The sequence below is a fragment of the Chamaea fasciata genome, unplaced genomic scaffold (genome assembly GCF_029207755.1).
Source record: "Chamaea fasciata isolate MVZ Bird 193981 ecotype frontalis unplaced genomic scaffold, bChaFas1.0.hap1 SCAF_6, whole genome shotgun sequence".
Classification (NCBI taxonomy): domain Eukaryota; kingdom Metazoa; phylum Chordata; class Aves; order Passeriformes; family Sylviidae; genus Chamaea; species Chamaea fasciata.
In genome coordinates, this window is record NW_027094091.1 from 64,544,589 (window position 1) to 64,571,488 (window position 26,900).

Genomic DNA, 26,900 nt, shown 5'->3' on the forward strand with positions numbered 1-26,900 from the left:
GTTATCAAATGAACACTCTACTGAAAACAGAACAACTGATAAATGTACTTCAAAGTCAATTTTCCACTCTCCAAGAGGTTTCAGGTTTTCAGCCAAATGGAATTTTTCCATTTTTCTCTCATGTTGCAATATGAGTGAGGAAAGGCAGCATCACAGGGGACCCACCATTTCAAATGTGCACTCAGTTGGCACAACTCAAGGGTAATGCTTTAAAACCTCTCACTTATTTCAAGTTAAAGGCCAAATAAAACAGAATTATGGGTGTGGGTGAAGAAAAGGATTGTCCTGTTTTGCCCTTGTCCCAATACCTCTGGAAAGGCTTCTGCACAATCCTATCAACAATACTCTTCTCAATCACACATTTGTATTGGAGGCCTAATTTGCTATCACTTTGAAATAAAGCCAGAAAGATGCCAATTTGTAAATGATGTAATGCAGTGTATTCATGAGGAAAAAAAAATAATAACTTAACATTCAGAATTTACATATTATCACATTTGACTATTCTGTTTTCTCCCACACTCCAAGCTAGCAAATATCAGCCATTACAATCAAGTAAGGTTAACTCATGAAGCTGATCTTTAATTGTGCTGGTTCAGCTGATGCTGATGAGATTTTAAACCTTGGAACTTTCTTGATTAGCTTGCAATGTTGAAGGCTGTTAGCATCACAAGAAATCTTCTGTCTAGACATAGAGCCACAGTTTGGGGGTGTGCATGTCTTTTTTTTTATTCTTTGTGTTCTGTGCAGTCTGACCACTTTACTGTAGTGCTGAAAGCAGCATCAGCCTATTCTCCATAGACAAAAGCATCTCCTTTCAGATTCCAAGAAAAATGCAGTCACTAGCAGAGAGGGGCTGAAAAATGTGTTAGTTTTAGAAGTTCTTCAACATGAGGGTGGTGAGTGAGTGGAAGAGGATGCCCAGAGAAATTGTCAATGCCCCATCTCCGGAAGTCTCAAGGCCAGGCTGGATGGGGCTTTGAGCAACCTGTTCTAGAGAGAGGTGTCTCTGCCCGTGACAGGGAAGTTGGAACTGGATGGTCTTTAAGGTCCCTTCCAGCCCAGACAATTCTGTGATTCTGTGACTCCCATTTTGGAGTGCCATATTGGTACTTTGCGAGTCAGAGATCTGGCTGCTGACACAACATTGTGTGTATAGCTGCACTCAACCAGCCTCACTTGGGTTCTGAGCGGCAACAGAATGTTATACTGCTCATCTGAGGTGTAATCAAATCATTTAAGATACAAAAACATGTTCACAGATAAGCTAAGCAAAGCTCTGTTCTTAACAGTGGGATTCCTTCACATCCCTCACCCAGCCAAAAAAATAAATGTTTCTCAATGTAATCTGAATACTAAATATATTTTTCAAGTTATCTGTAAAATTCTGTGTTTTGCCTGGACATTTTCACCATTCTTAGATCAATCTATGCACAGTTTAGAAATTAGTGGTGTTAGAGTGATGCAAAATTAAAGCAGATGTTAGTCATTGATCATATCAACTAAAGGAATTCTCCTTAAACACTGATATCAAACCAAGCAAGCTGATCATTTGGACACCACATACAGCCTGTTCTGTCAGTGACAACAGTTTATGAAAGGAAAGGTTTAGTTTATATCCTTAGCTTTTTTTCATTTCCATTATATAAATCAATGCACAACAAGTGGTATTAGAAATGACTCTTCCTAGGCTTAGGAGTGGACAGAAAGGGTTTTTCTTATTAAGAAAGTGGTGTGGGGAAAAAGAATCTGGCTTATTCTGTGGAAATGTAGGAGATACGAATAGTAATAGGCATCCACGAAGAGATTAAACATTAAAAGAGGCCAAGTTTTCTAGAATTTGAGCTTCTAAAACATAAAAGACAAACAAAACACAAGAAAACCCCTCAAACAATAAAATTAAACAAATCCATATAAAAAATTTAAAAAAACAAGTTTGAAGAAAGTAAAAGGTTTATGAAAGCAAAGACGAAATGTTTGTTCATAGGGTATTTCTGCATAATATGCTCAGTCTTTCTGCATTTCATTTGGCTGAATAGGTGAGAAAGGAAAGAGGATCCCAGCCTAGATGAAATCAGACCTGCATAATGTAATCAAGGATAGAGAGGCATTATATGATAGATATAATATAAAACAGATAGAACCTGAAATGAGGAAAGATGAGTCAAATATGGAAAATGGACATAAACTGTACCAGAGGCTGAGGTAAGACTTTTCCCCAAGTACATTAAAAACATTGTGAAGAAGACAGATCAGTGGGATTCAGAGATGGCAAAAATAATGTGCTGACAAGCAAAGATATGAATGAAAGTAAATGCATTCCTTGATTCCATATTCACAGCAGTCCAGGGTCACCAAGACATGCCATTTATAAAGGATGAAAAGTTGTTTTGAATGATATGACATCAGAGAATGTTAAAGGAGCCCCAAGACGTACAATGACAAAAAAAACCCCTACAGGGCGTCAACAGAAAACAAATTATATTGAGATGGTCTCCCATCTTTAATTCATTCAGAGACTTTTCAGTAATACACAGAAAATAAAAGGAAATCACTTTGAAAATCCAGTCTCGACATAAATAAAAGAAAGGGTACTTTTCTTGAAGAAATCAAGTGAAAAAGGCTATTATAGTGACCATTAAGATCTCAGGCTTTGTCACATTGCTTTCTAAACAAAGGATGATTATTCTTTGTAATGTATGCATCCATACTATCCGGGGGTTTTATGAACAATGCCTTTTAAATAAATATATATTCTTTTAGTATTGCTATCATGTACATTAAAATATGAAACGAGGACATAGAGATTGATGAAGCACTAAAATAGTATTGTATCTGGAGTTAAAAAACACTACCCATCAAATCAAATCAAGATTCCAGCACTACAGGAACAGTCCATCTGCCCACTGCTGTGATCATACACACAGAAATGCCAATGTGGAACAACACAGCACTACATGAATCATGACAACTGCAAAGGGAAAGCCTACCCAGTACTTTTCCCTGATTTGAATTATGAGCCTCATCTTCTAAAATACACAGTTAGTGTCAATATCCTTAAATACCCAGAGATTGTTTTGTTTTCTGAGGTAATTCCTAATATGCCCATGTTGTTGTTTTTTGGTTTTTTTTTTTTTAAATACACAGTCACAGCCAGCAGGAACTACAATTCTTGACTAAGTAACTGCCAAACAAATTACAGTTTCTCTTCTAACACTAAAACAAATCAGAATGTAAGCCTGGCAGTTATGTGGGTTGAAGAATTTACCAGGGAGGCTGCTGCCCCTCTGCACACATTTCAGTGAAAAGCCCCCAGATCAGTGAAGGACCAAGCATATGTTTAATTATACTTAAGCGTGTGCTGAAGCATTTCTTAAATTGGCATTGTAAGTAAGATTAAATTTTCTAGGATATCAGTCTGACACTAATTGTAATCAATGCAAATTTATTCTCTCTGGCATTTGTTCACAGAGCAATCCCGATTTCAATTGAATGCATCTATTGCTCTCATAACACAACTCAGATATTTTCTGTCTGTGGGTTGAAATCAGCAGCCACTGTTCGTGAGCACGTCTGGATTCCTTACATCTCAGGGAATTGTTTTGTTTTGCTGCAAAACAAAAATTTTAAAACATTAAGCTGTCCATATGGTATGAATACTTAGCAAAAATATTTCTCTAAAAGCAAAGACATGACTAATAAAGTACAATTCTGCCAAAACTATTCCAATCAACAGGTTTTAACTGGAAGTCTCTATGCTGTATTTGTGCTATACGTAGTTGAACCTGTCTCCATTCTCTGCTGCCTGGGTAGCTTAGCTGAAATAATTTCAGTGCACAGAGAGAGATGTCGAAAAGCAATTTTTCTTCTCTCTAGCTTGGTACTATAGACAATGCAAAATCCAGGGATCACTAAGTGACTTTTTTTTCCCCTTCCTGCTCTGTACAGTTGAGTTACAATGCCTCCCTGCTCACCTCACCAGTCTGAGGGCTTATCTCTTCCATGAGTAAAAGGCCACAATAGGGAGTTAAAAATGGGGGAAATTGAGCTCCCTTGAGAGAACAATTATTGTCTATCATGCACCACGGGACAGCTGCTTGCACACCACCCCTAGCATGCTGATTTTAGAAGAGAGGGAATTGGCATTTTCCAGCATCATCTTTAATAGCTCCCTAATGTGAAATGCCAAGTAGTTTTGACTGCAACAGCTTGCAGTTAGCTGAATTTAGAAGATTTAGAATTATTTCCTGCATGAAAAACCAAAGAGCCTGTATATGTGTGTGTGTGTAATTACACTGACTCTTTGATTTACAGCTCAACTTTGGAAACACGTCCGGTCTTAAATTTATGGACTTCATATAATAAAATTAACCGAGACACTTCACCACATCCTCAAACATACTTTCAACAGCTGCAGTACTTAAAGTTAAAAATATACACTTAATTCTAATTTTAATTTACCTATCTTCAACTTCAAACTGGATCTTGCATTACTTTTTCCTGTACCAGGAAGACTTACCTGCTGCTGGATAGCTCATCCCCAAAAACATAATGAGTACTCAGAATGTTTCTATACCCTCATTTCAGTAACTTATACTTTCTTACTAATACAAAACTCTTCTTTTTCCTGAAAGACTCATCCCTGTATCTTTTTCTGAAATCTTACTTGACTTTTGCAAAGTCCTTTTAAAGTTCTGGGCTGAAAAGAGATTCTGAAAATGGTAGTCTAGCACTACATTCAACAATATCAAATAGCAAGCTCAGACTTCCTATTCTGAGCCTATTTCATATTTCACACTTTTAGCTTCCAGGCTTTAGTGAAGTTCACATTCATTTGGCTAAGACAGGCTTTAAAATCCAAATCCATACATTAAGTATAAAAGTGAGACTTACAGATGGCTCAAAAATTTAAAATTGTAATCTCCACACAGCTACATTACCCTAGAAAGGTAAAAACTTCAGAGACCTATCAGCTTTCAAAACTCACATGCCTTATGATTACTGCTGGAGAAGAAGTATATATATATATATACATATATATAGAAGTATATACATATATATACACACATACTGAGAGAAGTATACATATATATAAAGAAGTATATATATATACAACCTCAAAGTATATACATAAATAGATGCACATATGAATTATAGGGGGGTCTGAAGGACTGCTCTATAAACACCTCCAAGAAATGCTTAATTTGGTAGCTGTGGTTTTCCTGTCTTAAGGATCAGAAAGTGAACATAATTCTTGCCTTGTTCCTAATTTCTTGAACTATGAAGACACACCCAAGACAGTTTTCAGTTGGGTTTTCTAATTCAGAGATGCATGTTTGTGTTCACTTTCTCTAGACCAATGAATCTGCCATTATACCATGCTGCCTCAGAAACCTGCAGAGAACATTCTTCCTGTATCATTGAACAATTCCTCTAAATCTCCAGCAGCTGGAATGATTAAAATATACACAGCTCTTAGGAAGCTTTTTGCACAGGAGTTATGCGTAACTTGCATTCAACTATTTTATCCCTATCTTTACACAATTTCTAATGGGAACCATGAATTTCAGCTTTTCTCAGCTTTAGCTCTGCAAGTACATTCCTTTTGCTAGGCAACATCATCATATTCTGTTATTCCCATATTACAAGAACACCTCATGTTTTGGAACGTATTATTTAACTTTTCTGCAGCAATTATCCTCAAATTAGTCCGATAATTTATTCAAAATTCCACTTTTTTTTTTTTTTTCCCAATCTAGATGTCACTGCATTACATGCTAGAAGTACGTGTCTGTGAAAATCCAACAAAGCATCCCTGGTGATGTACCCATTTTCCCAGTATTTTGAGATGTACTACTTTGCTCCCCAGAAAGTCACAAAGTCAAGTTTAGTCACATATATTTCCCCCATAAATTTGCATTACCCAAAATTTAATGAAGAACATTTAAAACCAGTGTTGATTCTACCGGGTTACAGTCACTGTCATTTATTTGCTACTAATCCATAATGCGGATAGGCTCAGATTTCTCTTTAAGTTATTCCATACAAAGCTACTCATTAAAACTGTTACAGCTACATGAAAATAAAACATTATTCTCACTTCTAAGAAATATTTCTTCAGCATTAGGAACACCAGAAGGGGTAGTGTTGGACAAGAGGAGGATCAGTCCCCAGAAATAACAATTGAACACCTTTCACAAGCATTAAATTCAGTTGAATAAAAGCTAAAAAGCAGAAAATAGACTAACTTGAATTGCAAATGTAATCACTGATGCCAGACACTAACCTTAAAGCTTTCAAGGTGAAATGCACCCATTCCTGCACCATGCTGAGGACTCAGCGCAGTGCCCTGTGCAGGCATTGTGAGAATGAAAGTCATCGACGCCAGCTATGCACAGGATAAAGACTTGCCCCAAAGCCCTTCTCCCTCCAATTCTATTCGTAAACTGAGAGAAAAGCTGCATTTTTCTTCTTCCTCCTATGTGGTCAGAAACACAGGACCCTCATAATAGTGGAAATGGAGGCCTCTCCCTCCTCCCATCAGGATAGCTCTCAGTCACACAGCCAGCTTGGCTGAGTGGCATGACAAGCCAGGAGTCAAAGCGCCTCATATCAGCGTTGCATCTTATCTTGTTGAAGATACATTGTCTCTAAAGAATGAAAATGCAGGCTCTTCAATCATTCAGAATGAGAGACCAAAGCTGTTTCACTTCCAGCCTGTGAAACCACTTGTTTATAGTAATGAACCCCAACAGCCTCTTTCTTGTTTTTCCTTTTTTTTTTCCCCCTCAGTTTTACGCATGCTATCTACTTAAGTGGCTCAAGCTGACTGCAGTGCAGCTAAGGATCAAACACTTAAACTTTACTTTCAAGCATCAGACACTAGACATGCTTATTAATATTCACCAGATAATTTCCTACTTTGCTGATAAAAGTTCTCTCCCAAGACATTTCTTTGGTGAAAAAAAAAAAAATCCATATAGAGCAAATGAGCAAGCAAACTATAAATTATTTGAAGGCAATCGTATGCAACAATGACCTTGAAAACCAAGAGACTAAGCACTCAAAATTCAAATAGTTTAATCCTCCTCTTTCTGCAACCAGCATTTAGTGGCTGCTGCTGATCTATGACATATGAAATAAGGCTGAATCAGCAATACTTCCTGTGCAGGCAGGGATATGTGAGTGCACCTACCAGGCATCTACAGCTTTTTACAGAAGATGCAAGGTTCTGAATGAGATTGGAGAATGCCGTATGAAGAGAGGTAATATTCTTTCCCAAACTGAGGCTTGGAGAATGAAAGATTTGGTAAATAAGGCACTCTCAAACAAAAAGTGGAACTATTCAGAGGTTAATACCATGTCCAATCCAAATACCTTTCCAGCTGTACGCCATTCCACCCCCCCAAAAAACAGAGTTACTCTCTGAACCATGATACCAGACTTGATATGTGAAAGCAGATTTCTGGCATTATGTTTTCAGAATTCAAACAGATCACTTAATAAAAGTATTTTAAGCCATTTTTGCATACATAGGTTCAGAATAAATGTTCTGGGTTTAGGAAAGGCTCTGAGTAAGCATCCAACTATAAGCAATAGAGACTTGTCTCTCTCAAAGGTAACAAAAAATAATTCACTTGCCAGTGACTAGAAAATAGTCAAATGTACCCAATAAGTAGGGAATAACGTCTTTTACTTTTGCTGTCTTTTTTTTATGAAGTACCACAAAGTAAAACATCAGAAACGGATCATGGAGGAGTTGATGGGCCAGGGAAGCACGAGGATTAAAAGCCATAAAAAGGAAGAACACATAAAACATCAGGACCATACCATATCGCACACATATTTGTAAATCTTGTATCTTGGATTTTTTGGTAAATTTTAAAGCTATGAAAAGCAAGACAAGTCTTCCCCTTTAGCCAAAGTGTATGTGTTAAATAGCCACAGCAATAGTCCTTCTACTGAAGAGATTATTTTGGAACATTAATTTTATAAATATATTTAGTAATGCAACTTTGAGGAAATACATGTAAAGCTAGAAACAAAAAAGAATAGAAACCAAGAATGTTTGGACGTCATTTGTCTAATTCTATATGTTGTGTTATGAAATTTATGTGAAGTGTGCAGATGTTAAAATTATGCATGTCATTTAAGTAAGTCTTGGTTGAAAAACTGAAGGTGAAAAATGAGGATTTACTCAGAACTGTTGCTTCATTTTTTCAAAATGGCTTTTCTTATCTGAAATAGGACAGCAGATTAGTATTGCAGAGAGTACAAAGCATTAATTCTAAAAACCTTATTATTGATAACAAATGGCTCAGAGAAATTGCCTGTATATATTATCGATGTGCTGTGTTTGACATGCCATGAGAGTGACATGTCAAACTCTGTGTCATGAGAGCGACATGTCAAACATGACCGTGTTTTCCAGTTTATAAGTTGGTTTTAGATTTGAAGAGGAGGAAGGAGATCTTCTCTTAATTTGTGATTAGGAATAAAACTACCTCAAGGGGAAAAGAGGGTTTAGAAACATAGGAGGTTAAACATAGATGCACGGACAAGAGTGCCATAGAAAGCTGGAAGAAAGGTTAAAGAGAATGTCCTTGTTCTCCAAATGATCACTCAAGTTTGGATATAGTTTCAGCAGAGAGTCAGGAGAAAAAGAACTTGGGAATAAAGAAAGAAGAGTTGGTTGTGCTATAAACGACTTACAGGTCATGGAGGACACAACTTGACTAGTAAGGAGGTAAAGATCATTTAAGCCAAACCTAACCTGAGGAAATGAAACCAGTAAATTAAGAGAGTCAAGGATAAAGTCTGAGGAAAAGCACTTCAGAGCACAGACTGAATGCAGCTTAAATACAAAAGGAAGAAATGTGCATGCTGGGAATATAGATAGAGAGTTAACTGGAATAAAGGAGAAGGCTGTTGTTTTTAAATGTTGGTGTTTAATTCTTAATGTGTAAAAAAACAGCAAAAAGTAGACATTTACATTAAAAGAGGAGAGCCAAACAGAGCAAAATTAATGGGAGCAGAAAAAACATGGAGCATGAGAGAAATTTAAATTACAGAGGAAAAAGCCATGAAATAAAGAAGAAATACAAAAATCATCAGTATTTTCACCAACAAAACAATCTAGAGCTCTGAGAAGGAGGAAGCTCATATCAGACTTTGCATGTAAAATTATTGGCACTGACTTTCAAAGCTTTGGCATCAAAAATCGATAGAAGTGATCTATAGAAGTCTGCTATAGCAATATAAATTGCTAAAAAAATGACTGCTAGCAAGTAAAATTAACAGCATCACCTGAACTGAAGAATAAATTATATAATGAAGTATTTGAGAATTTTTTAGGCAGAACTCTTCCATGTGAAGAGCAGAGTTACATAATCCTTACAGAAAAAAAATGGGATAATTTCCCCTACCACTATTTGCAGACAGATATTCTTTTATTCTGCTACACCACCAAGAGTTTTACCATTGTTAACATTTTTTTTGTTTACATTTCTTTATTTAAGCATCCAGTGACCTTCATTCCAGTTGTCATTCAGAAATGGTATGCTCCAATTTAGTACTCCCACGAAAACCACATGCTACTTCCCTTCCTCCTCCAACTGGAGGCACAAAACACAAAGCTCATGAGTTGAGAGAAGAACAATTTGCAGCAATGAGAAACAGCAATGAGATAAGAAGTTATTTGTAACATCAGCAATAATAATGACAGAGGCTCTAAGAAAAGAAATCATTATTTTGGAAAAAAACCACACTTCTCTCCTGCCCCAATAATCGACAATACTGGATGGCTTCCTCCGCCACATTTTCTTGACATGAAGGAATCCCTTTTCCCTGGAGAAAAGTCTCTTTCCTCACCCCCAGAAACTGATGTGAAGGGGTACAGAATATGTCCCAGCCTTGCCTTCTCTCAGTTACTGCAAAACATTAACCCCATCCTGGCCAGAACCAGAACACTTGGTGACAGACCACACTGTACTGTAAACATGGACAAAGTCCAAGCACATCAGTGTAACTCACATTATCCTCTTTCTGACTGTTTGCTTAAATTGCATCAACAATTAATAGCGTCATTTCCATCTACATTTGAGACTGAGAAACAGATACAACAAGAAAATTTGTGCTGAATTTACAATCAAATTTTTATGGTTGATTTGACTTCATTTGTCACAAAAAATGTTTTCAAATGTAGGGGAAATTTCTTTTACTCAGACTTTGAAACTTTTTCCCTGATAAATGTGAAGTCCTTCACAAAAGATTCCCAGTGAAGCCAACAAAGAGTAGTGAATAATGGTTTGTTCTAGGTCCAGAAATCAGGTCCCTCATGGATCCATCTTAGCACCTATTCTGTGTAATAACTTTATCAATAAATGGAAGAGGCAAACTGCACTCTCTCTGTCAGAACCTTTACTAAGAATTCAGCTGCCTCAAGGCCAGCACAGATAAGGTACAGCCATGTACCCTCCTGAAAAAGAGCTGTGAGAAGAAAAGCCTTAAGAAGACTTACAGATTCCCCCTACATTCTACACAGAAGGAGAGAATTTAAATGAAAAATGCTGGCTTAAAATGTCAGATATATATTTATCTTTCTCTAAGTAGTAAAATACTTCTATAAAAACTTCAGAAATTAAAGGTTGTAAAACTGTTAAAAAGTCACAATATCAGCAGAGTTTATCACAGGATATGTCACAGTAGAAAAAATTGGGGAGAAAGAGACTAGAATCGTTATGCATTCAAATGTCTTCTGAGATACTATATAGAGTGCAAATACCATATGATTGTATGTACTGAGGAACTCGCTCTCAAGATTAACAAAAAGGTCTCAGGCAGATAAAGAACTGCACAGTTCACTAGTGTTAAAAAGATTATCAGGATGAATTAACTCAGCACTCAGACTGTAAAGGAAAATACTCAGGCACCTCACATATTCAGTGAACCATAGGTTCAAAGAACATGACAACCCATCAGTCCCAAATCCTGTCATCTGTAGCCTTTCTGTCACCAGCGCGTGTCACATGCTTGCAATTTGTTATAAATACCAACAAAACACCAAAGTAACTGCTTCAGCTTTATTTGAAAAAACCCCCATCTGTTCAAGTCTAGATACTCTTTAGAACAAAAGCCATGTCAGAAATTGATACATGCAATACTAACGAGACACAGGAATCAGTCATCTTCAGAGACATCACAGGACACAGTAAGAGTGGAAAACAGAATGACAAAAGCCTAATCAAAGATAGTGCTCTTGCACAATCTGCAAACTTTCATGCAAAGTGTCAATCAGCACACACTAAGCAAGTTACTTTGGTCACATCTTCAAAAGAGGAGACATCAAGTTTGATTGGAAAAAAATGTGTCAGCTAGAGTCTACCAAGATCTAGAGAAACAAAAGAACCCTCATGAGCAAGACTGGAATGTGACAACTGATAACTGCAGGCACTATAATAAGGTATTCTTCAACTAATGAACAATCTCCCTAGGTAGTACAGAAACACTAATTCCCATATGGATTTTCATTCTGATGAGCATTTGAAATTGAAGCCTGGTACAAATGAGATAAATCACTTGATGAAGACTGTAAAGGAAGAACATAGAAGACATATGGAACTCAAGCCATGACCATATACTCAGGATTTGGTTTCTTCCTTTTGGCCATGCTCAAACTGAGAACTGCCAACGTACACCATAGATAGAAATTTGACCAAATTAAATTACACTAGTGGCCAAGAGGCCATAATTAGACCAAAAATGAAAAGTTCCTTTGTTGTAGTGAGGCAAGGAGGAACTTGGAAATCCAAAATCAAAAGTTCCTTTGTTGTAGTAAGGCAAGGAGGAGCTTGGAAACCCAAACTGCAGATACACAATAAAAAGTCATAACCAAGAAGTAGTGGTATGTGCCACTGGTGTGTTCAGGAATAGCCTCATCATTTGATACTGTCTTCTCTCCTTAAAAAAATTGCGTCTCAAACCAAGTGAATTCTTTTCTCTGTTATGTAGATGAAAATACCTTGCAAGCAGGTAGCTCTTCTTACTGACCTTTTACACTACTTCCCACTTCATGAGCTCTCCATTAGCTACATAATAAAATGGGCTTTTTAAGGGGCAGAGTGTTAAGCTTCAGATGCAGTAGATAATCTCAATTATCTATTTTTTCCCTACAAACTCCTTAATGACTAGACAAAGAATTCTGCAAATGCTATAAAGGTAAAGATTTGGTCACAGGTAATCCCTACCCTGAATGACATAACCCTCATGTGATTTTTCTTCCAGTGTAACTACAACTGCACCAGTAATATCTATCAATAACTTCACACTAAGTGATGAAGAGCATCAGACATTTTCATCTATCTCTAAACATTCCAAGTCACATTTGTTCAGGTCTAAAAAAAGCCCATTTGCTTGTGTGCAAAGTTCAGATTGATTGCCAAAATCATAAATACAGAGGCACAATTTGAAAGCATGAATATTCACATTCAGAACAATGCTACCAGACAAATATTCCTGATATTGTACGTTGTAGGGAAGTTTGGCTAAGGATGCCAGATTTGGGTCCTTTCTGATCTCAAGGAACAGTGAAGCTCTCCTGTGTGTAAGCAGGAGTTCAAACATGCTCTACAATCCTTAAATCTGAGTTTACAAGAAAATACTTTTAAAAGTCACATATTTGCATTCTGAAAATAAATAGAATATATGAACCTGCAGAAGCTCTAAAATGTCTAGATTGTAATAACCTTCCATTGTTTGTTACATACTGATGAAAATATTTTTTCTCTAATTTAAAAATTTAAAAGGACATATACCTTGTTTGTATATTGCATACTGCAAGGTTTATTTACCTCAGAAGTGGTTTTCAAACAACATGCCATTTATTTCTGGAGCAATTCTTCATGTGTATGAAAATATGCCTCATTTCTAGTCTTTGAAGTGAACCCTAAGGGAATATTCATACATATACCCTAATGGTGATTATTTTATCAGCCATCGGAGCAAAAAATGCTTTATCACAAAGATATTAATACAAAAAAAAAGCCCTTCACTTTTATGTATGATGTTGAAAGGGACTCAACTACAAAATAATTAATGAGAAATGTAACTTCTGTAAGACACATTGTGAATACATGCTCCCTGATGCTTAGTTTAAAAAAGTGCTCCGTTAAGATTACAAAGAAAATATCTATTTTGTTTTTCTTTTCTGCTGCTGAAGAATTGCATATGTATCACTATCCTTTCATGTGCCATACGCAGCTGCACAGCATTTTTACGAAACACAAAACCTGTGGAGTAAATGATATTGCAAGTCAAATATGAGCAGAGGTTAATTTAAAAAAAGCTGCTGTAACATTGTACTGATTATTCATATTTTCATTCTAGAGACCCATACTACCATCTACTATTTGTCTATATGACTCAATAATTATCTCAAAACAGACAATGTCTTTAAAGCATATCCAAAAAAACATATTCAAGTTCCAGAAAAGTCAGTGTAATTTCTATTTTATTTATTGCTGTTCAGATTTTTTAGGTACTGCTTAAATTGCCCTTACTTAGAATTATTCTGGAGTCTGACTTGTCCTGAAAACATCAGCCCAAGGACAGTAAACAGCTGTGAACTGAAAATTAGATGCATATCAACATAGTTCAGCCAAACCACAGAGTCACAAGTTTGTCAAGGGAGTGCTGTGTCACACTGCTTGGTTTGTGGGGGAAGAATTCACCATGCGTGTAACAAAGTGATAATTTGAACAGTTCTTTGCAATGTCTTGGGAAAAGAGAAGGCTAGCAAAAGTGCTGGAAGTTCACTCCACCTTTCCTGCTGGAAATCAATATGTGCACAAGTCTTTGCCTCACGTACACAAAGTGGCAGTAACCAACTTTTGAAAACTTTCATTGAGGTTTTAGTACACATTTCTGTTGTTGATCATCCTGAGGTGCCAAGCAGGCTGAAAATCCCTTGTGCCAGAGTCTGCACATCCCAGTGTTGCTCCACAGAGCCCACAGCCTGAGGTTGCCTTGACCAACTGACCCTTCTGTTTCTGCTGCCTGTGATACTGCTTGGACTGCAAAAAATGAATGCCCCCTGCCCCAAGGTGCTTCCACAGATAGAAATGTGGAAGGTGTGCCTGCAAGGCATAAGGGGTAACAGCAGAAGGTGGTTTGTAGAGAGAGCTCTGAGTCCTAATTCATGTCAGAACTACCGACCTCTGCACATCTGTGCTGGGGGAAGCCAGGTTGGAGTGCCTGAACCATCATGCCTTTAGATGATTTCCAAATATGCCAGACAAATTCCTGACAAGGCTGTGGAGAATATGGCTGCTGTCAGAGCACTTGTATCTCAAATTTCTCTCAACTATTTCCATATGAATCAATTTCCTAACTCCAGGCAACAGCAATGAATAATGTCGTGAATATAAATATACAACATTTGCTTGATAAACAGCTAGGAAATATAAAGAAGTTTCATATGTTTACACAAATACATAGCCCAGTACACCCATTAGTTCAAGGCATTGGATGACCTTCATGTTATGCTTTAAAGGTCAAGGAAGTATAAAAAGGAAAAAAAGATAAACATCTCCAACCAAAGACCAGACAGATTTTGTACAACTCACTAGCTGAGACTCTTCTGGTGAGAACGGAAGAATTCAGTGTATTAGCCTACTGGCAAACAGGTACCACCCTAAAGCTGTCATCCAAGATCTTATTCTCTCTTCTTAATAATTCATTTTTCTTTCGTGTAATTTCATTTTCATTCCATCTCCCACCATTTCACCCAGCACATACTCGCATGCGTGACCCAGCCTCTCTGAATCTGCATTTGTTTCTATAGAAGGAGTTTATGAAGGGTTGGTGAAAAACTCATTAAAGCACGTGATTTCACCTTTATTCCTTAATGTTATTAAAAGACACGTCTTCTACCTGTCGGGTTTTTTTACAAAAAAATAGATTTTTCAAGCTCAAAATCTCATGGTCACATACATGGAAGAAAACCAAAATGAAGTAGGTTTTATCTTTCTGATATATATGTAAGTAATGACATCAACTTCATTATTATTTATCAATGATATATATAAAATTCAATCATCATTAGCTGGAGAGAAGAATCAACATAAAATTATTATTAATAATTCAAGACAACTGAATGACAATTTAGATTTTTAGTAAAGTTACAGTATTTTTATCAGAGCAGAATAGCATTCCAGATCACATTGAATTAAATAATTTGTATTGCTGCTACGCATTTTACTCAGCAGAACTTTTACTGAATTAAGTAATTATTTTAAATCACAGTAAGTGCTTACAAGAATCAGAGGGAAAAAACCAAGACATCATATTAATCTATTATGTAGCACTAGAAAATAAATGCCAAATGAAAGTCTGTTTAGCAAAGTACATAGAATAATAAAATATTATGATTATTTTGCATTTACAGTCTTATAGTGAAAGTGCTGCTTCCTTTGTTAGAACACTTTTAAAGTTTCAGATTGAGATAAAAGCCTCAGTTTTTATGAGATCATCATAGCACTTTCTTCTCTACTTTTGCAAAGCTTTCTATGTGTCTCATGTTACAGAATGAATTTTGCAGCCATCAGAAGATTGCTCATCTGCTGAATAGAAATGTAACTTCCAATGAGTTTCTTATATCAAAGAATAAATTACCTCTGAGTGGTTAGCCTTGACTGGCTGATTGGTTGAGAAGAATATGCTATTAGTCTGCAACAGAAATATTAAAATAAATGAGTTCAACCACAAAAGTACTTTAAATTCTAGAAGAACAGCATTTCAGTGCTTTGTTGGGAATATTTAACCACCGGGAGCTCTAGTTACGGACATTGCAAAAAAAAAAAAAAAAAAGAGAGAGCCTTTGCCTCAGAGACTTCAAACCTGAGTTCAGGCAAAGGCATTATAAACTAAGAGACTATAAAGAAATGAAATATTGTGGTCTTTATAGTTCATCTTGAGCTGCAACCTTATGAAAAAGGATTGGTGAAATTATCTAGGGTGCTCCAAAGGTGGCTAGATATTCTAGGAATGAACATCTGTAACTGTTTCCATTCTAGACACCTGAGACCCTTGATTTTTATTATGGTAGACTTGCCATTCTGTTCTAATGAATGTGTCTCTGTAGCTTGATTTATCATCAAAGCTTCACATCCATCAAACTTATCCTTGGATCTGTTTCAGAGCAAATTATTGTTTAAAAGAAAAATAGAAAATGTGAGTGAAAGGGGGATGGATAGGCACTGGTCACCCAACTGCTTTCGATGCATATTCAGTCAGATACACATTATGAAAGCAGAGGACTGTGTGAGTATCTGAGCACAAAAATCCTCACTCCTATAAAAATAAAGGTACACAATCAGGAACCTTAGTTTTGCAAAATTACTACCTTCCTTTGATTAGTCAGGACTGTATTGCTGGCATATTTAACATGATTCTTCATTCAGATAAATTACCATTAATTTGAAAGCATAAGAGATTTAAATTCCACGAAGGAGGCTATAGGTCAAAATTAAATATGTATTGGCCTATTTCTGTTGATTTCTTTATACTCAAATTGCTTAAGCACTTACAAGTAATCACAGGAAAAGAAGAAATAAAATAAGTGAAGCATAAAGATGCACACTGACATAAAGAAATTGAGTACATTACAATTACTTTTTGATGGTCATTAGTTAAAGACATCTATATTCTTGTAAGGGACTTAATGATACTGACATATTAATTTGACATATATCATGCCAGAATGGCAAAGCATTTTACACAAATATGATGCCAACTTTGCTTTTTCTTTTGTATTAATATTCTAATTACTAAATGTAAGTTCACGCAATTACGTCTTTCTAATGTTAAATCAGATTTTACTCATATTACAATCCACCGTGTATCACTCATACTTTCCATCTAATGATTCAAGAAACTTTGACTAAATACTCTGGAGATATAATATTATAAACCAAACAATTTGAAGTATTTCCAAAAGTACCAGATAACATTTCCTGCAGCAAGTTAATCCATCTATTATGCCACCTGGACACTAATGCATTAGGTTTGTTGTTACTACAAGAAACATCATTATAAATGTGAATGTGAGAACAGAGTCAAGCTCTAATGTGATTTACACATTGGCACTTTCCAGTTAGGAATGTGTGGTGGGCAGGCAGAAATGCAAGGTATGGATCAGAGGGCAATCAGTTAATATAGTACAGGAATCCAGGTAGATTAATTGTACTGCTTGATCTGTTACTTTATTCTGTGCATATTCATGCGAACCCATCATTTGGAGCTGTAAATAAATAGCTGATTAAGTGAAACTAAAGTGGAAGCCATAGCTGGAACAAGGCCTTTGCCCAAGGTGCTTTGAAATCAAGGCTCAACAAAGGAATGGAAAAGATATTTCCCAAAATACTGTAACCACAATAAAACCACTACCTAGTACACATGTCTAGAGACTTTTCTAAATAGGAGTAGGTAGGTGAGAATAATATTTCACCTGCCGCAGTTGCATATATTCAAATTAAATAATTCCCAATTGCCTCAATGGGAAAATAAAATAAAAAGGAAAAAGCAGTGTCTGATTTCAGGTTCTTATGATAATTTCTTCATTTTTAAAAAAGTCACACATTTATACAAAATATGTATTTCATTTCATCTTTTGTTAATGGAATTTTCTGTGAAAGCTAGTGGAGCTGGAACATAGAAGCAATTTCCATAAATTTACTTCTGCTTGTTTTGAAAATAAACAAAGCAGGTTGGTTTTTTTTGGTTTTTTTTTGTTATTATTGCACATAATTTTCACTTTTGGCTATCTAATTTAATTCAAAAAATGGTTACATAAGTTCTTTTTTTTCTCCACGTTGTAATAAAATGGAAAATCTATTGTTTCGCTACATAGCCTCTCTTAAAACCTCTTACTGTTGTGCTTAATTAATGTGTATCAAGGCTAATCTGTGTAAGTGGATTTTCTTTCTCTTGTGCTTCTATCCTTTTTCTCTCTCTGTCTCACAGCTTACTGAAAATTTCATGTTGAGAAAGGTAAACTGCAGGAGAACACAGCCCTGGAAATGGGTGTTTTGCCATCCCAATACTTCCATTTCTTCTTTTTTTAATGACACAATGACATAATAAGCTTGAAAATACAGAACAGCTATGATTTGTATTTACAAACAATGGGAAAGGAACAGATATTAAAGAAGCTGAATTTTCGACCTTGTATTACATTAAAATGGCATTCAATAATAAGAATTTAATGATAAAATTTAAAAATGGCAAAACCGAACTGAATAGAAAATGAAAAGTACCCAAAGCAATGTAACTCATCAATACTACATATTGCCATCACAGGGGATAAAGAGATCTGGTTTAAACCTTCTCTGAATTAATTTGGTAATTTAACAAGAAAAACCATAGGGAAGGAAAGGTCTGTCTTTATATTATCCTACAATATTTTTTGTTTTTATATTAAAGAAATTGCTCATATATGCCTTAGACACATAAAGGTCCTATAATGTGGAAATTCGTGCGCATAACAGAAGACTATACACACACATGTGTTCAGAATTCTGCACATGTTCAAATATTTTGTTCCTTAAATATTAATCCAGTGTTTTCTAGAGCCCAGTGCTGATCTAAAATTATTCATATTTATAATACTCAATACAATATGTACATTCACCCTTAACAGTCAATGTCTCTCAGCAACTTCTCTAGAAGGCAGTCTTCTTGAGAATATTTAAGTAGATCTTACATGAACATTGCAAAATATAAAAGCAATATTTAATGTTTAAGTGGAAATCCTAACAAAACATAATTACAGATTAGATGCCATTTATGCAAAGGCCCATGTTATTTATTTAAACAACAGATATTTAATGTGATTCACCTAATTGGGTCTATAAGGTTATTTAACTATCTTAAATTAGGAATTAAATTAATGCCATATTCTATAACACAAAGACTTCATTAAATCATAAAGAGTTAACTCTTCCAAACTGATTAACAGCCCTGAAGAAGAAGAAAGAGTTTAACAATTGAAAAATATGCTTTGGGGGCAGCAAAATAGGGAGAATATATATATATGTATATATGTGTGTATATATATATATATGTATGTATGCATATATATGTATATGTATATATGTATATATGTATATATATGTATGTATGCATATATATATATATATATATATATATATATATTAGTTGATTAAGCTCAGTACAGGAATCTAAATACTTTTGACTGCTCTGGGAATGACACCACTATTGACAATTGTCAAACACCTATGAAATTACTGAAGCGCGCTCATTAAAACAAAATGCTTAATAAGTAATCCTGAAAATGCAAATTATGCTTCCCAAATGACTTTTTCCTTCTTTCCATCACTTTCATCCCCTTTGGGTTATAATACAGGTAGGCACATCACAGTAAGTATTAAATTTATGCAGACATACTTTTCCATAGTTCAGATTGCCTTCATAATTTTTCCTCAATGGAATACAAGAATTAAAACAAACAAACAAACAAAAAAAAACCAAACCAAACCAAACCAAAACAAAACAAAAAAAAACCACAGTGAGGAAACCATCATAACAGTCAGTAAGGAAATTTCTGTTGAGATTATTTAATAACAAAAATGCATCAAAGCCTTTCTTTGGTGGGTTTCAGGTAGTCTGAATATTATTATTATTATTATTATAAATAGACGTACATAAGATTTTTAACCAGTATTTGTCTAAAACAGTGATTTTCTTTTCATACCAGATAAACAAGCTCCTTGTACATAATATTCACCCAGTGTGGGAATATTAACAAACTAGTGGATATAAATTTACATAAATAAAAACTGCTTTAACAACCTTAATCATAACCAACAGGAATACCTTGGTGGTTAGTAGATTTAGCTGTAATATCAATAAGCTGTTGCAACCAGCCTTAGTTTGTTCCTAAAGGGGGAAGAGAAAAAGGAAAAAAGAGAAGAAAAAAAGAAGCTTGTGTAAGAATCCTTCTGCAAGCATTTATTTAATCAATGGATGGCTGATGTCAAAATACTCCGATCTTCAAGTTCTGAGAACAGTTCATGTGACGATTTCACTCTGAGAAATGTAAATGTGTAATGACATACAGAAATTATAACAAAATAATCATCCTTCCCGTCATACCCTTCTGTCTTTTGATCAGAAGATTTTACAAAATAGCCTTACCTGGACACAATTTTTTCTTCTGGGAAGCTGACAGGATTCCTCTTAAAAATGAAGCCTAATTAATAGTTTTTGAAGAAATCAGTAATCTTTCCCTTCCAGTTTTGGTCAACATACACTTCATTTATTAGCACTAAGAGGCCAAATTATTGCCTTTAACACTGGACCCAGTTATTCCTCAAGCCCATTATACTGAACTCCTCAGATAACATTTAAATAGCTTGGGGACCACCAACACAATAATTCTGGAGACTGAGCTTCTCTTGTGTCCTCTCACCCTGACCCCAAACCTTTCCCCAAGAGGCTGGCTTCTCCTGATGGTTGCAAACAATGTATTTTTTTTTTTCATGGAGACCAAAATGAAAAAACTACAAAAAAGCATTCAAAACTCCATCAAAAAAACCTAACATCCTTTTACTTCCCCCTGCCCAAAACCCAGGGAAATGCGCCACGTTGTAGGAGAACAACTTTTTTTTTACACAAAGTAGCAAATGCAATGTCTTTTAAATACAAGACAACTAAAAAAGAGCACGTACTGACTGAAAGAAGAGATAATATACTGCAGCAAACTAAGAAATCTGAAGACAAGATATGCAGTTACACATCTCTGTTTGAAGCCAAAAAATGTCCCCACCAACTCTGCCCCCACTGCCCTCCTGTCTCCATCTTGTGCCTTCATTCTCTCAGCCCTATCCAAATTACCCTCTCACATTCCGTTTGGAATACTTGCCTCTATGCTCTCTGAAATCTCTGCTGCTGTTATTTCAATAACACTTTAAGATGAAAGGGAAGCCAGGCAGAAAAAGTATGGATGTCCAATTGACAGAAACATCATCTATCTGCAAACCAGTAAAGAAAACATCTTTACAGAAAAGTCTCACTAAGCCCTACTTCCAAACAGCAACACAAAAGCAGTCCTATGAGCTCTAATGAAGACTGGTATCTTATAGATTTGTGACCCGTGGTTGATTGACCCTGATGAGTATTGAAGATGTTATCACCACATAAACCCCTCCCAAGCCTAGGACATTTATCACATTTTTACTGGATAACCAAGTAATACAGCAGCTCTCTCATTTGGGCATGCAATTCATCTGCTTATTTCAATGTGATTTTGCTTTGACACTTTAACTCACTCTCAAAACAAGTTCCTATTACCAAAATTCATCAAAAAATTATTAGACTGCATGTGACTGTGACTGCATGGGACTGCAAAAATTCTGCTTCTCTGGCAAACCAGAAAAATTGCAAAGCAAACACTGTTTCTACAACTAAAATGCTGTCTCCTTGGCAGGCAAGATCATCTTGATTTCCTTCTGATTCTCACAACACATTTACTCCATTAAATATTCCACATTTTATTAATCCTCCAAAATTCACATGACCTATCTCTTCAACTTGTTCTCTCCCTTCCCCACACATCCCTTTTTTGAGTTTAACTATACCATAGTTTAAAAATATATACAAAATTTCATAGAACCATTAAGGCTGGAAAAGTCCTCCAAGGTCAGCGAGTCCAACCCTTGATGGATCACCACAATGCCAAGTAAACCATGGCACAAAGTGCCATATCCAGACATTTCTTGCACGTTTCCAGGGATGGTGACTTCATGACTTCCCTGGGCAGCCCACTCCAATGATTAACAACCCTCTCTTTGAAGAGATCCTTTCTGGTGTCCAACTTCAACCTCCCCTGGTGCAGCTTGAGGTAATTTCCTCCTGTTCTGTCACTTATTACCCGAGAGAAGAGTGACCCCAACCTCCTTCCAGGGAGCTGAAGGGAATTATGGGGTCTCCCCTCAGAAAAGACATGCCAATATATGCCAAATAATAATTCTTCCATAAGTCCTTAACATCTTTATGAGTTATGGAAATATTTTCTAAAATTTCATTTCAATGTATATATATATCTATATATTTAACATGATCTTAATGTACACAGGAAAGTAAAAAGGGAAACAATATTTTTTAATATCTAAGAAAACTTTAGGCAGTATATTCAAGAATGTATTTAAAACCTTTAAGAAGTCTTAGATCAGCTACAATGTTGAGCATGATCTACAAAGCAAGAAATTAATGACAAATAACTACTACCCTTGTGTACAATCTGCATAACTTTAGTCCCAGCTTGACAAAGCCTGATTGGCAACTTTTTCCTCATTTTCACAAAGCACCAACTGTTGCTTCAAAAAACTGAGATAAAACAAAAATGCTAACCACGTAGCAAGATTTTGAAACAGATAATCAGAAAAGCTTTATTTGTCTGAAAATAATCATAGCACATTTCAAACTAAGTACTGAAACAGGAAAACAGTGTGCAGTAGGAAAACCTACAGAATTGTCAATGAATGGGGAAAACTTGTCACAGGTTCATGAGAGAGAACTATAGGGAATGCCTTCTCAGTAACAGGAGTAGCAAGTAAACACTATTGAAGCTATTTGAAGATACCTACCCTAGTCTTTAACATAAATACTGAAAAATAAAATAAAATCCCAGAGAATCTATTATCCTTCCTTCAAGAAGAGCAAGGAAAATGATAAAGGAGACAAATACATATGTTGATTTTTCATGAAAGCTGCAAAAACTAACTTTATGATGTTTTCCAACTATTAAGACCTTTTTGTCCCCTCACAGTCGTACAGAGTATTGTTTTCTGTCTTAAAATCTTTCGTTTTCAGATCAAAATCACTGTATCTCAGGAAACACAGGGCTGTAAATCCAGCTCTCCATGGGTGCCTAAATATGCAGTTCAGAAAAAAGTTACATATCCACTGACAGCTACTGAAAGTACAGAATATCCCACCGCTCCCTTTACAGGGTTAGTGTAACATATGGTTATCATGGGGCTTTTCTCATCAGCTCAGACTGAGACAGAGAGATCCACTTAGACTCAATTTGCATGCATAATATCAGAGCAGAGTGTCTACAGATCTCTGAGCCAAAAGAAAAAGTATTCACAACTTCAGAAAATTAAAACTTGGAGTTGCAGACAGCTTTAGCTGATCTTAAGTCCCATACAGCTACTAACTAATTCACAGTAAGGCACACAGGGAATTAAACATGCAACTCTCATCATTATCAAAGATTGCAGCTACTCAGAGTCTTTATATGCTGCAAACCTACCCGGCAGTGTTTCTAATGACATCCATTTTTGTACCGCAGGTGAAATGTTGATTGCTTAATTTATTTCTTAGTCATCTGAAAAACTCCCACTGCATTTATTTAATATACCCTGCTTTTCTTCATCTGTAGATGAAGGCCACTGAAAAAAATCCCAGGGATACAACGGGACTATGGCACAACAAACAAGTATCACAGTACAAACGCATTACAGGACATCAGGGTGCAACATAAAAATCTTCTCAACAGTCCATTTACACACTGTGAACTAAATTCAGTCACTGTATTTGTATATGAAACTCCTACCTGCCCCTGCAGGGCTAATACATGCATGTTCAACAGCACACTTCAACCTTTGATTGCTTCAGCATCTAGTTTGTAATTTCAACAACACAAAAATACACCATTCAAATATTTTAGAAGCATTACATGAAAGAGAGGGGAAGAGAAATAATTCAGTACATTAAGTTTTAATAAGTGGCTTTCCTGAACAAGGGCCAGATCCTGCACATTCTCCGCTCCTGACTGAGAAAGCAATGTCAATTTGTTACTAGAGAAAAATAAAATCTAAGTTATGCATTATTTCATGCATTCCTGGTTCCTGTCAACTCTTGAGAGCTGCTTTCCTATTTTTTTACTAATGTTCAGAGATAAACAGCATTTGTTAAGCATACTGATCACATTTTCCACAAATAATGAATAAGTTGACCTACAGAGAGAAAGGAAAAGTGATGTTGGCAGTAGGATGTTGTCTCTTTCAATGCTGACTTACACTAAAGAGAAAGGAATTCCTTATGCATGGAATGCCATTCTTACTTCACCCTGCTTTATGAATACAGAAGTGCAGTGCCTGAGAAAAAAATATGCAAATTTAAACTCAGGAATTTTCCATAGTACTCATCAGCATATTACCTTAAGTTCCTCTCAGATAAGACTTTCAGGGAATTTACATAGTCCCTGGTCCTCCTTTCATTCCCTTGATTATAAACAGCTAAACTAAATGACTTGTAGCTCCAGACATCCTTTTCAAAGACAAATCTCTCTCTGCAGAAAACGGGGTTTTTTAAAGCATTTGCAACACAGTTCCTAACCAAAAATCTCACAATTTCCTTGAAACAAATGGTTTTACTAATAGATGCTGTAGTACAACCCAGATACAGCAGAATTCCTTTTCCCCCCTTCCTAAAGAATTTCATCAGCTTTTTCCACCTCCACCATCCCCACACTCCTTTTTATTTTATAATTAACTGGGAAAGATCTGCTTACCTATTAAACAGCTATTTTGTAGCCTGGCATACAGCATTACAGAGGTTCCTTAGCAGACTTGTGTCCTTCGTGTTCTCTGATGACTAAAAAATAACTTCACTGGCTTTGCCAAGCTGCACAGGAATCTTGTAAAAAAAAAGATGTGATCAAATGAATACCTTTCAGGGACCATTTCCCACCAAATTTATTTTATAATTCATCTATTCTCTTATACCAGGACTTACACCACCTTGTAAGGTACAACTGTACTTCCAATGCACTGCTTAAATGTTAATGGAGTGAAATTGCTCCCATCCATATTTTAACAGGCTTAAGTACATCAGCTCACTCACTTCTTTAATGAAACTCAAGAGAAGTCTACCAGAGAAATTCAATGAAGAAGTTAACTCTGAACAAACTAAATAGGTTTGACTCAAATTTTAGGGTAGGAAGTGAGGTTTTGTTTGGGGTTGGTTTTTTTTTTAATGTGGATTTAAATACATTGCCATGTTATGATACATTTTTTACAGTTGTTCCTAACAGTTACAGTACATTGTGAAAACCTATGTCTTTGAAAACTGCTTGTGCTGTGGTCTACAAGTTTTTCTCCCCCTCTAAAGCCACTGTTAAGTATATAATGTCTATTCTTTAGCTTCCAGTTGATTTAATTAGACTAGATCATTTCAGTCAAATAATGATGTAATGCACGTGACATTTTGACGCAAATTGTGTTGGGCTTTCAGAGAGAAAAAGAATTGGGAGACTTGGAGACGTTGAAGACCCCATACGATTATAAATAAATATGCAATATAAAACTCTGGAGCACCTAAACTGAATCAAAACTTGGTCAAACCCCTCAATACGACCAAACAAAAGCAAGTGTGATCTCAGCAGTAAAATCACAAACAGGTCAGGAAGAAGCTAATGTGAAAAACGGGTATGAGAAAGAACTTGACAGAAGATTTACTGGTTAAAACAAAACCAAACCAAACCTGCAGTAAAGCTAAAGCATCTTAGTTTTGCCATCCCCAAAAGGAAACCAAACTGTACTCTCCAAAAAACCCCAAACAAACAAGTCTACAATCCAGAAGAGGGCAACAAAGCTGGTGAAAGGGATGGAAGGAATGCCCTAAGAGGAGCAGCTGAGTAGGTTTCTCTAGTTTGGAGGAAAAAAAGTCTTACAGGAGAGCTCATTCCTTCCTGCTGCTTCCAGAGGAGGGAACATGGAGAGGGAAAAGCTGAGTTCTCTCCGGTACCCACTGATAGGACACAAGGAAAGAGTTCTAAGCTGTGGCAGGGGAAGGTTAGACTGGGCACTAGGAAGCATTTCTTTAGTGAGAGGGTGATCAGACACTGGAAAAGGATCCCCAGAGAGGTGGTCAATAACCCAAGCCTGTCAGTGTTCAAGAAGCATTTGGACAACATGACCTTAACAACTTGTTTCAACTTTTGTTCAGCCCTGAAATGGACAGGCAGTTGAACTCGTGATCATTTTTTGTCCCTTCAAAAGGAAATATTCTATTCTATAGATGCATTCATTTAATAAGCAGCTAAAGATAGGAGTCTATGATTTTGCTAAGGAACAGCATAACACTAGAGGTAAGAGTGAGCCAGGGAATTCTTTTTTTGGATACTGAAATTCTCTGAACCATCTTATTTCATCAGTTAGGTTAGATTCCTCATGGTTCTCATTTTCTCCTGTGGTAAGCCAAGTTTTTTCCTGACTCGGTGGGAATGGAATACAAACAACTAGCTATCCACATGAACAAGGGCCATTTGGGAAGTGTTTTTGAACCACTGCACACAAGAAAAGACAACATAAAATGGACATGCTCTACTTCTACAAGAAGAGTCACTTGACACTATGTCAAACATGGAGAAGTAGTTTCAGAAGTAATTTCAGTTAAATAGATCAGGTGAGCCTCAGAATTTTTGCATTTTGAAGAAAGAAAATGATACTGACCTTCCATTCCATGAAGATGGTATGTAACCAGGAAAAACAGCAGTTAAGTGGTCACCTGGACAAAGCAATTCAGAACATGAAAAAGGGAGGAGTAAAGATTTTATAAAATCAAGTTGCTGTCCAAATGAGACAACAGTCCTCTCAACCCTCCTGTATAACAGTCTAGTGAGTTTTATACTTTGCATAGCACAAGAATTTTTTTTTAAAGGAGATTGTTCTGACATAAAGCTCAGATCATCTATGTTCTTTGGGGAATACATAAATTCTGCTGAAACTAATGAATGTAACAAGGAGATGAAAATAGTGAAATAACCATGATAACAAAAAATAACAATGCTTCATACAGGCAAAGCAAGAAAATAT

At 36.0% G+C, this 26,900-nt stretch overlaps 1 long non-coding RNA gene across 2 annotated transcripts; it reads right to left on the reverse strand.

The window, feature by feature from the left end:
• Positions 1-3,430: 3,430 nt before the first annotated feature.
• On the reverse strand, positions 3,431-26,593 carry LOC136290729 (uncharacterized). Of its 2 annotated transcripts, none has more exons than XR_010721348.1 (3): positions 26,538-26,593; positions 24,596-24,720; positions 3,431-3,610 (listed from the first exon to the last, which is right to left on the reverse strand). It is a non-coding gene; the product is annotated as an uncharacterized lncRNA (long non-coding RNA). The 2 variants fall into 2 exon arrangements; XR_010721349.1 differs by lacking the exon at positions 3,431-3,610 and adding an exon at positions 19,348-19,953.
• Positions 26,594-26,900: the final 307 nt, after the last annotated feature.